Below are 10292 nucleotides of genomic sequence, written 5' to 3'. Positions count from 1 at the left end.
ACACTTTCTTAGGCAGAATTGCTAATACTCTAGCTCTAATTATGCTTTTAATCTATTATTTAACACTAACTTCAATACTCGCTCGGAACACAATGATACCAGTATACAGAATTTCTTCCTTGCTATATTACATACACTTTCTATATAACACTAACTTTCTTAGGCAGAATTATGATAGGCAGGTTTAGTATTATGATAGGCAGTCAGAGAGAAATTCTAGACACTTTCTTAGGCAGAATTGCTAATACTCTAGCTCTAATTATGCTTTTAATCTATTATTTAACACTAACTTCAATACTCGGAACACAGTGGTACCAGTATACAGAATTTCTTCCTTGCTATATTACATACACTTTCTATTTGACACTAACTTTCTTAGGCAGAATTATGATAGGCAGGTTTAGTATTATGATAGGCAGTCAGAGAGAAATTCTAGACACTTTCTTAGGCAGAATAATGAACCAGATCTTGATGAGTTTTAAAAACCCAACACTAAACTTATAGGAGAATAATAGATGCTAGTGACTTTCAGTAGCATCACCATAAATCATTTGAACTCATACCATATTGAGCTAGCTTTGCTGTTGTTTGAAGTTTTTCCTGCAGTGCTAACCAAGTGATAAACTTGTGCTTAGGAAGACTCCATATGTTCCACACCACAACATCCCATGTAACATACACTAGTCTGCTCACCCTTCGACTTTTCAGATACACTCTTAACAGAATAACTGCTCATATTACTAAGCTTAATTTTGTGAAGACAATGCCTATTTTACATTCATTTTTTCAGTAATTGGAGAGCTTTCTCAAAGTCATGTAACCCATTACCTTTCTACTTGTCACATGGATTATATGCTTTTTATGTTGTAGAGAATGAAATCATGAAAAAGTCATGGTTGTAGCATATTCCACAGGTTTAGTTCATAAATATATTCATAGAGAAATAAGACTTAAAAATGGTACCTCACAATCTAACAATTGAAAGCCATTAGAAGCTTGCTCATTGGTGTCACTAGTTGGATGTTGATCTCTAGATGCATCCTTTGGTTTTGTACCAATTGAAAAATCAGGAATCACAAGCTCTACTCCTGGATTAGCGGCTTGAATTTGAGAAAGAATGACAGATGCCACGCTCGGTGCTAGCTTTTGCACCAATTGAGTCTCCATACTTTGTAAAAACTTCTGTGGAAATATGAAACCCGAATTTGTATCCTTTTTTTTCAAATCAGTCTTCGTTACACCTCTTCCATAAAGGCGTACACGATTTTTGCGTACAAGATCTTGTATGACTTCAGAGTAATGATCCTTAGTGTTACCATCTTCTCCATGTTCAACACTTTGTAAAGCATCCATCTTGGCCTATCCAATGAAGATTAAGTTTTACATATACTAAGTTAAGGCAGAAAATATGCAAATAAATAGCATGTCAACTCACAATATTGGATATAGATTTTTCGTTGTTGGTGAGGTATGTCTTTTCAGGATTTCTTTTCCTCGATTCTTTGTAGAGCTTTTCTTGTGAAGGCTCTTGCTTATCCGGATCCTCTTGTTGCTTTAGAGATAAAAATTAGTAGTTCAATATATAACTTTCTAAGAGTATGAAATGATGGAATAATAAGAACTATAAATCAAGATAATGTGTTGTTACCAACTTATGACGTAACATTGCGTATGACTTTGGACCCATAGTATGCATATCATCTAGTGATCCACGATTGCCTTTATTAATTTTTGCTTCTTTCTGTAATAGAAAAAAAAGTTAACATACAATTTCAACACTAGACGAACAAAATTATATAGATAATAAAACCATATACCTCGATTAGTGAACAATTCCAGTATTCCAAAAGATCTTTAAATTGAGAATCGGAAACTGTTTTTGGACGATTTTCCCACCTTTTCTCATCAGTTTCATGTGCATAGTAGTGCTTTTGCTTTACCACATTTATGACCACGCCAACTTGCATTTATAGATTCGAAAACCCATTTTTTCCCTTGATCGGGAACCATGTACTTTTCCTAACCCAACAATGAATGAGCTCAATTAGTAGTATATAAGGTATTCGGTCCAATGAATGAGCTCAATTAGTAGTGTATACATGTTTTCAGTTTGATGAATGAGCTTATATAGAAAAGAAACAATGAAAGGAACATACCAAAACATAATCCCATATTTTATCAAGTGTGGGCAAAAGTTTGAATTTTCTATAATTATGAGGCGCAAGCTCGGAATCCCTAGAAACTGTACCCAAGAAGAGGCTAAATTCATCAACAACTTCTTTTGTTGGTCCAACTGGTTGGCCGATTGAGTTCAGTACAATAGCTTCACGCTCTTCTCTTGTACGCGAGTGGACCTTTGTTAACGTTGTTGGACCTCGTTGCTTTTTACTCTTACAAGCTATTGAAGGTTAAGGTATTAGTTTATATAATAAGATATATATAAAAGAAAAAAGAAAATGTCATCTACAAAAGTGCGTGATATATACCTTCCTCTATTCTTTCATTTGGTTGAGATTCCACTTCTATTTCTTCATTTATTGGTTGTTGCTCCAATTCATGTTCAACTTCATCATTTCTTATTATAGTGGAAGGAATCTGAATTTCCAAGTTTGCTTCATGTGTCATTCCATTGGTAATAGGAGATTCCGTGTCTGTGGTGTGTCGCATCTTTTCTAACTGCTTTTGCCGAAACAAGCGAAATGAAGATATAGACCCCGGAATACAATACTCCTTTTCTTGTGTCTTTCCCTTTGGTTGTTGCTTTTGAGGGCGTGCAATATCCTTTGTCATTTGCTGTTTTGCAGGTTTCGCAGTCCCCACGGATTTTCGCCTGTTTTGCTCGACATTTTCAGATGTTGTGTTATCCTTTGCTTGTTGGTTCCGTTGCCCATTTTTATGCACAAACTCCCTCATAGATAATGGTTGAGATAATGGGTGCTTCACTCCCTCTTTTTCCACCTGAAACCATACAAGAAACATATAATGGCACCAACCTGAGTAAATTATTAAACTTTTTGGCTGCTATAACTGCTGCCTTTTTCAGAGAAGTAGACATATGTGAAGAAGTGCTGAATAATATTTAGAGCTTAGACAGTGGCAGATTCTAAGTTGCTTCCCTGACCTAGTGACCGGCCTACAACAGTACAACTATAGTTTCTATTTCAGCATAAAGATGTAAATCAACGATCTTAGGTGCAAATACGAATTATATACCACTTGATGAAGAACTGGTTCTTAGTGAAGACTGAGAAGGATAGGGAGGCAGCAATGGATGCAGGAAGCATTGGCAACTTTATATATATTGTTGGGCCTTGTTTATGCTGTGGTGACTCCAATTCTACTGCCATTCATTGTTCTTAAATTAATGGGTTTTCTGGGTTGCTTTCTGCAGGTTCATGTTCTAGGCACACCTCAACTCCTCCTTGTACCCTCCTCGGTGTTGGGCAGGTAATGTCCCTGCTGACATAATTCAACGCTGAATCTTTCATTTAATTGTGTTCTTAAAATGATTGTCTGTTATGATTTATCTAAATTAATGTTAAATTATGGGGTTTTGATGTGTTGTTACTTGGATATTTAATTTCTACAGTTCAACGTGAGTTGGAGACACCTTTAGTATGATTGGTCTTGTGGAGGAGTGTAAAATCTAGTGAGTTTGCCATTGTTGGAGCAATTGAGCTGATCATAATATATATAATTGTATCTGACACTGGGAACCTCAGATACAATTATATATATTGTTGGGCCTTGTTTATGCTGTGGTGACTCCAATTCTACTGCCATTCATTTTGGTGTTCTTCGGCTTTTCTTATCTTGTGTATCGACATCAGGTATATAACGGTAACTTGTAATCTGGAAATTAGTTGGAATGCACATGAGGAACAAGGAAGATTAAAGTTACGTGTCTTATGGAGCATATTTTAATGGTACATGAGAAAAATGCCAGGGAGTTAGAAGAAATCGATTTTAATCAAGAAACATAGTGGGACTACTAAAAAGTTGAAGATGACTTTTTTTTTACCTAGACTCACTAATCTTGAATTTCCTTGTCATCATCAGGTTCGAGCCGAGTTAGAGATTATCAGCCTATTTGAAATTTTCGAGTCGAGTTAGAGATTATCAGCAATAGCAACAATTCCAAAGACCCTCCTCCTAAGTCCCCACAGTCCACAGACCACAGTCTGTAAGATATCCCTTTCATATACATAGCATATAACATATTACTGTTATAAACTAGTAGACGCTTGAAACCTAATTCCCTAGACTTGGGACCTTCACTCCAATACAGCAATAATTTACTGGTGTTTCTTTCATCCCCACACCACGCAATACGCATTATGTGCAAATAGTTTTAATCTTTTGCCTATTATGGCTATAGCTCCTAGAAATCTTCCTCACTTTACAATCATACAGCAAATGAGCCTTACGTTTGCTTTGATCTTTGTGGTACACGCCCTTGCTCAAGAGCAAACACACTTCATCTACAATGGTTTCCAAGGATCCAACAACACTCTCCTTTTAGATGGACTCTCAAATATCCACCAAAATGGCCTCCTTCAAATGACAAACTACACAATCCCTAGTACTTCTCATGTACCACACACACTCACTGCCCACCCCCTCCCTGTCCTGCACTCCCCACACTCACTGCCCACTGCACACACTCACTGCCCACCCCACACACACTCACAGCCCACCCCCTCCCTGTCCTGCACTCCCCACACTCACTGCACACACTCAATACCCAACCTCCCTGCCACTCCCCACACACTCACTGCCCACCCCCTCCCTGTCCTGCACTCCCCACACTCACTGCCCACTGCACACACTAACTGCCCACCCCCCACACACACACTGCCCATCCCCTCCCTGTCCTGCACTCCCCACACTCACTGCACACACTCAATACCCAACCTCCCTGCCACTCCCCCACACACTCACTGCCCACCCCCCCATGTCCTGCCCTCCCCACACTCACTGCCCACTGCACACACTCACTGCCCACCCCACACACACTCACTACCCAACCTCCCTGTCCTGCACTCCCCACACTCACTGCACACACTCAATACCCAACCTCCTGCCACTCCCCACACACTCACTGCCCACCCCCCCTGTCCTGCACTCCCACACTCACTGCACACACTCAATACCCAACCTCCCTGCCACTCCCCACACACTCACTGCCCACCCCCTCCCTACCCTGCCACTGCACACGCTCACTGCCCACTGCACACACTCACTGCACAAACTGCACCCTCCCTCAACTGCCCACTCCCCTCCTTGAAAAATTTTGTTTGGGCATTGCCTTATTAACTCAATACTTGTATATGTTATCACGAGCAAGCATTTGACAAGTCATATTTTGAGAAACTGATTTCCAGAATCGCATCCATAAACAAGACAACACAAACATGCAGCAAAAAATGAACCAAAGAAAAACAGATGGAGACCAAAGAAATAGATAGATGAATATATAAAGGTTATAATAAGCCAGCATGACCTAATAAGACCACTAGAGATAATATACAGGTAGAAATTGAGCTGAACAAAAATCACAAACCTCCATAGTATTTTGTCGCGCATCATTATTAGTTTCGTTCTCCTCGTCATAACCCTCATAGTCTGATGTGAAGTACTCGTCATCAGATGAAAATATTTCATCATCTCTCCATCCACTGAGAATCTCCTGAGTTTTGTCGAGTAATGACTTGTTTGCCAAACCTCCAAACCCTTTTGCTTTCATTCTTTCTTCGTTAAACCTCACTCTCTCTAAACGTTGCCTCTCATAAGGTGGAATCTGATGTTGTCCAACATTAAGCTTCTCTCTATTCCTTTTCATCTACAAGGGGGGGGGAATGAGACAATCAACGTTATTGTATATTTTTGGGGAAAAACAACAGATCACCAAGCAGTGGGGAAACATTGTACTACATGCCATTGTCCAGCATCCAAGGACACAAAGCCATCATGTAATGATTTACAGAAGAAAGAAAATGCTAACACTATCTCTGTCAAAGACATGAAATCTGATGCACACGCAGTGACAAAGAAGAAAGAACACGCAAGTACAATCCATAAGGATGCCAAACAGACTACTTGTGCAGAGCTGAAGGAGGAAAAGCAGATATAGCAAATTTTCAATCAAAGGATTCTAAGAAACCTGCTAGTGCAGAGATAAAGAAAGAAAAGAAGGAACACCATGCAAAAAGCAACACAACTACTGCATGCAACACATTGGTCAAGAAAGAACACAAGGATGAACCAACCAACCACTGCTTTTCAAGCATGGCAGATCACTGGAAGGAGAAGATCATTGATGGTTAATTACAAAAATAAAAAAAAACCGCAAAGATATATTTTATGAGACGATAAATCATGAATTAAACACATGCATTGTAATTCAATATAGACACGAATTCATATCGAATACCAAAAAAAAGACATATATAGTACCATCAGAAAGTTCTCTAGGAAGATTTTGAATAGCATAATGCCAACCCTCTTTAAGCGGATCCTCAATAAAAAAAACTTGATGTGCTTGAGATGCCAAGATGAACGGTTCTCCTTGTGAAATATTCTTATTCTTATTCACGACATCCATCCCAAAATCATCCTTTTCCGAATGAAACCACACACATCTGAACAAGATAACACTAAAGTGACTATGATAAGATATCTCAATAATATCTTCTAACGAGCCATAATAGTTCACAGCCCCCATAACAGGATTTTGATCTCTACTACTAGCAAAACTATGCGTTAGAGCTGTTAAGGTGACTCCACTATTTTGAGTTACGCCATTTTTCTCTCGTTTCATGGTGTGGAACCTATAGCCATTAACAGAGTAGCCACTGAACTTCTTAGCAACACAAGATGGTCCTTTTGATAACCATTTGATATGATCCGTTATTTCTTCCCCTTCTTGAATATTGAGATCAACTTTCTCTCTAAACCACTCCATGAAATTCTTGCTATGAGTATGCGCGAAATCCCATTTTCTTTTCCTGTGGCTGCTTACAGACAACTTATGTTCACTGTGATTTTACTAAATATGTTAGTATCTATCACAATTAGCAAGATAAAAAAATTAGAAAAAATAATTAGAAAAAATTCCGTGTTAAGTTATCTTACTCGATGTATCTCTCAACTTCCTCAGAATCACAATTGAATAAGACATATTGATGGACTTGGGCCCGTGTAATGTGATCCATCATAAACCCATAATCCTTCTTCTTTCTATTCCTTCCCTTTCCTCTAATAGGTCGGCCAATATTGGGAAATAATGTATTTGAGATACTAGGATCAACAACATTATTATCTGAAGGACTGTTTGATCGATTCAAGTATCTTCCAGAATGCGAGACATTCTTTGGCCAAATATCCTTCAGCCATTGAGCCCTCCGGACGACCCTTGTTCCGAACATCAGATTTTAACTCTCGGAGGTACCTCTCTATTGCATACATACACCTAATTCCAACTGGACCACCAAGCTTAATTTCTTCCACCAAGTGAATTGGTAAATGAACCATGACATCAAAGAAGGTAGGTGGGAAAATTTCTTCTAACTGACAAAGGGTTTCAACAATCTCAGTTTGCAAATAGTCGAGATCTTGGGGTCGATAGCTTTCTTCCATATGCCCTTAAAAAAGGCACACAACCTTAGCAAAGGTTTTGCAACATCTTTGCTCAAAGTTGTCTTGATTGCAACAGGAAGCAAGTAATGCATTAGAAAATGAGCATCATGACTCTTATATCCAGTGATCTTCCTTTCACCAACTTGCACACATCGAGCGATATTTGAAGCATATCCAAGTGGTAGCTTTGCATTTTTAATGACCTGGCAAAACAATCGCTTCTCTTCTAATGACATCGAAAAGCGTGATTTTGGAAATACTTCCTTACCATCTTCTAGTAATTGAGGATGAAGTTCAGGCATCCAATTTAGGGCTTTCAAATCTTGACGAACATTAGCATGATCTTTGCTCTTTCCAGGTAAATCTAACAGTGTGGCAATGATATTATCACATACATTTTTTTCAATATGCATTACATCAAGATTATGGCGAAGTGAACAATGCTTCCAATATGGAAGTTTAAAAAATATTGGTACCCTTTTCCATGGAACTTCCTTTTCTTGTTTCGTTATCTTTTCAACTTTCCACATTTATTTCGAAAACCACAAAGTAACTCCTTAGTTTCGATTCCTGTTAAACGCACTGGTTGATCTCTTTGCCCCATAACTCCAATAAAATATCTCTTATTACGACGCTAGGGGTGAGACAAATCTAAAAAAGTAGGGTGACCCATATAGCAATGTTTGTGGCTTTTGTTGAAGAACAATGATTCAGTTTCATAATGACAAGCAGGGCATGCAAGTTTCCCTTTTGTGCTCCAACCAGACAACATTGCATAAGCAGGAAAGTCACTAATGGTAACATCAATGCTGCGTGCATATCAAACCTTTGATTGCTTAAAGAGTCATAAGTTTCCAATCCAACCTCCCACAATTCTTTCAAATCCTTAATTAGTGGTTGCAAATAAACATGAATATCATTTCCCGGGGATAAGGGACCGGGAATAAGCAATGCTAACATCAAAAATTCAGGCTTCGTAAGTAACCACGGAGGTAAGTTATAATTGATCAATATCACTGGCCACGTACTATGTACAATGCTCATATTGTGGAATGGGTTAAACCCGTCTGAAGCTAACCCAAGCCTCACACTACGAGCATCTTTGGCAAAGTCTGGATATCTCTTGTCAAATGTTTTCCATGCTTCACCATCCCTTGGATGCTGTAAAAGCTCATCTTCTGAATCATTCGTTTTATGCCATATCATGTACTTTGCAGTTTCCGGACACATAAATAACCTTTGCAACCTTTTCTTAATTGGAAAATACCTTAGAATTTTAGCAGGAATTTTATAATCCTTCCCATTAGTCTTTTCTTTATTAGTTACTTTCCACCTTGAAGTCTTGCAAACAGAACAACTTGTTGCATTTGCGTGCTCCTCCCAATACAACATGCAGTCATTAGGGCATGCATCAATCTTCTGACAATCTAGCCCTAAAAACTCTTAAAACATTTTTTGCTTCATTAAAAGACTTGGGCAAATTTGCATCTGGTAGCGTGTCTCTAAATATTCCTAACAAAGCCGACATTGCTACATTGCTCAACTTATGGTCACACTTGTATATAAATAGATGAATAAGAAAGGACAGTTTGGAAAATTTCTTGCAACCTGGATATAATTCTTGTTGACCTTCTTCTATTAATCTATAAAACTTCTTTGCATCTTCATTCGGCCCTTCTCTCATTGTATCATGCAACAACCCTCTATGTCATCATTCGTGTCTAATATCGCATCATGTTCTTCTGTCACATCCGGTTCTTTTTCAATATTTATATCTAAGTCTAACAACTTATCACTTCTGGGAACAAAACCATTAACAATGATATGATCCCTAACAACATTTCTATACTGCCAATAACGATAATGACAAACATTGCAAGGACAACAAATCTGGTTCCCTTGTGCTTTAATAGCAAAAGCCTTACTAATATACTCCTCAACTCCTTCTTCATATTCATCGCTCCATCTTTGAAGCATCCACCACTTTTTATCTATGTTATCCATTTTGTTCCTTAACGGTATGTTGCAAAACAGATTATTGAGTCAGCATACAATTTTAAAAAATTATAAAAATCCTTATATTTCAAAACAAATTGTTAATATAAACTTTGAACATTCAATAAAAACAAACTAGCTCCCAAAGCGTTTCACCCGCTAATATAGGAGTAGACATCTTTTAGAATTGCGACTAAATACATTTATCATATGCTATTACCCTCCTTTTTGCTCGCCAACCACTTTAAGAAACTGAGATAACTCACAATAGATATCTTTGATTCCCTTTAAAGTGCAAGTAAACAAATGGTTAGTAACTTAGAGGACACTTCTACTTCTGTATCAATGCTCTTTTATCTCTTTGACTCAACATTATCAACTTAGAGGACACTTCTACTAATATCTACTCAACGTTAGCTGGCATAAAGATTTGGTCCTTTATTTCCTTGTTTAAAGTCTTCATATTCCACTAATTAACATAGGACTGCTGATCACTAAGTTCAATAAGTTTCTACAATAAATTGAAGAAGCTGATGCAATATTCCTTCCGCATTTATTCACCGAATAAAATCACAGATTTTTTTAATGTTTTATTAGGTAATTGAATTTTAAAATTTGTCCACTATAGAGCATCCAATATGGATTTGAATCACACAAAC

This window comes from Beta vulgaris, chromosome 4 (assembly GCF_026745355.1).
Source record: "Beta vulgaris subsp. vulgaris cultivar EL10 chromosome 4, EL10.2, whole genome shotgun sequence".
Lineage (NCBI taxonomy): Eukaryota > Viridiplantae > Streptophyta > Magnoliopsida > Caryophyllales > Amaranthaceae > Beta > Beta vulgaris.
Note: the sequence above shows the minus strand (reverse complement) of the source record.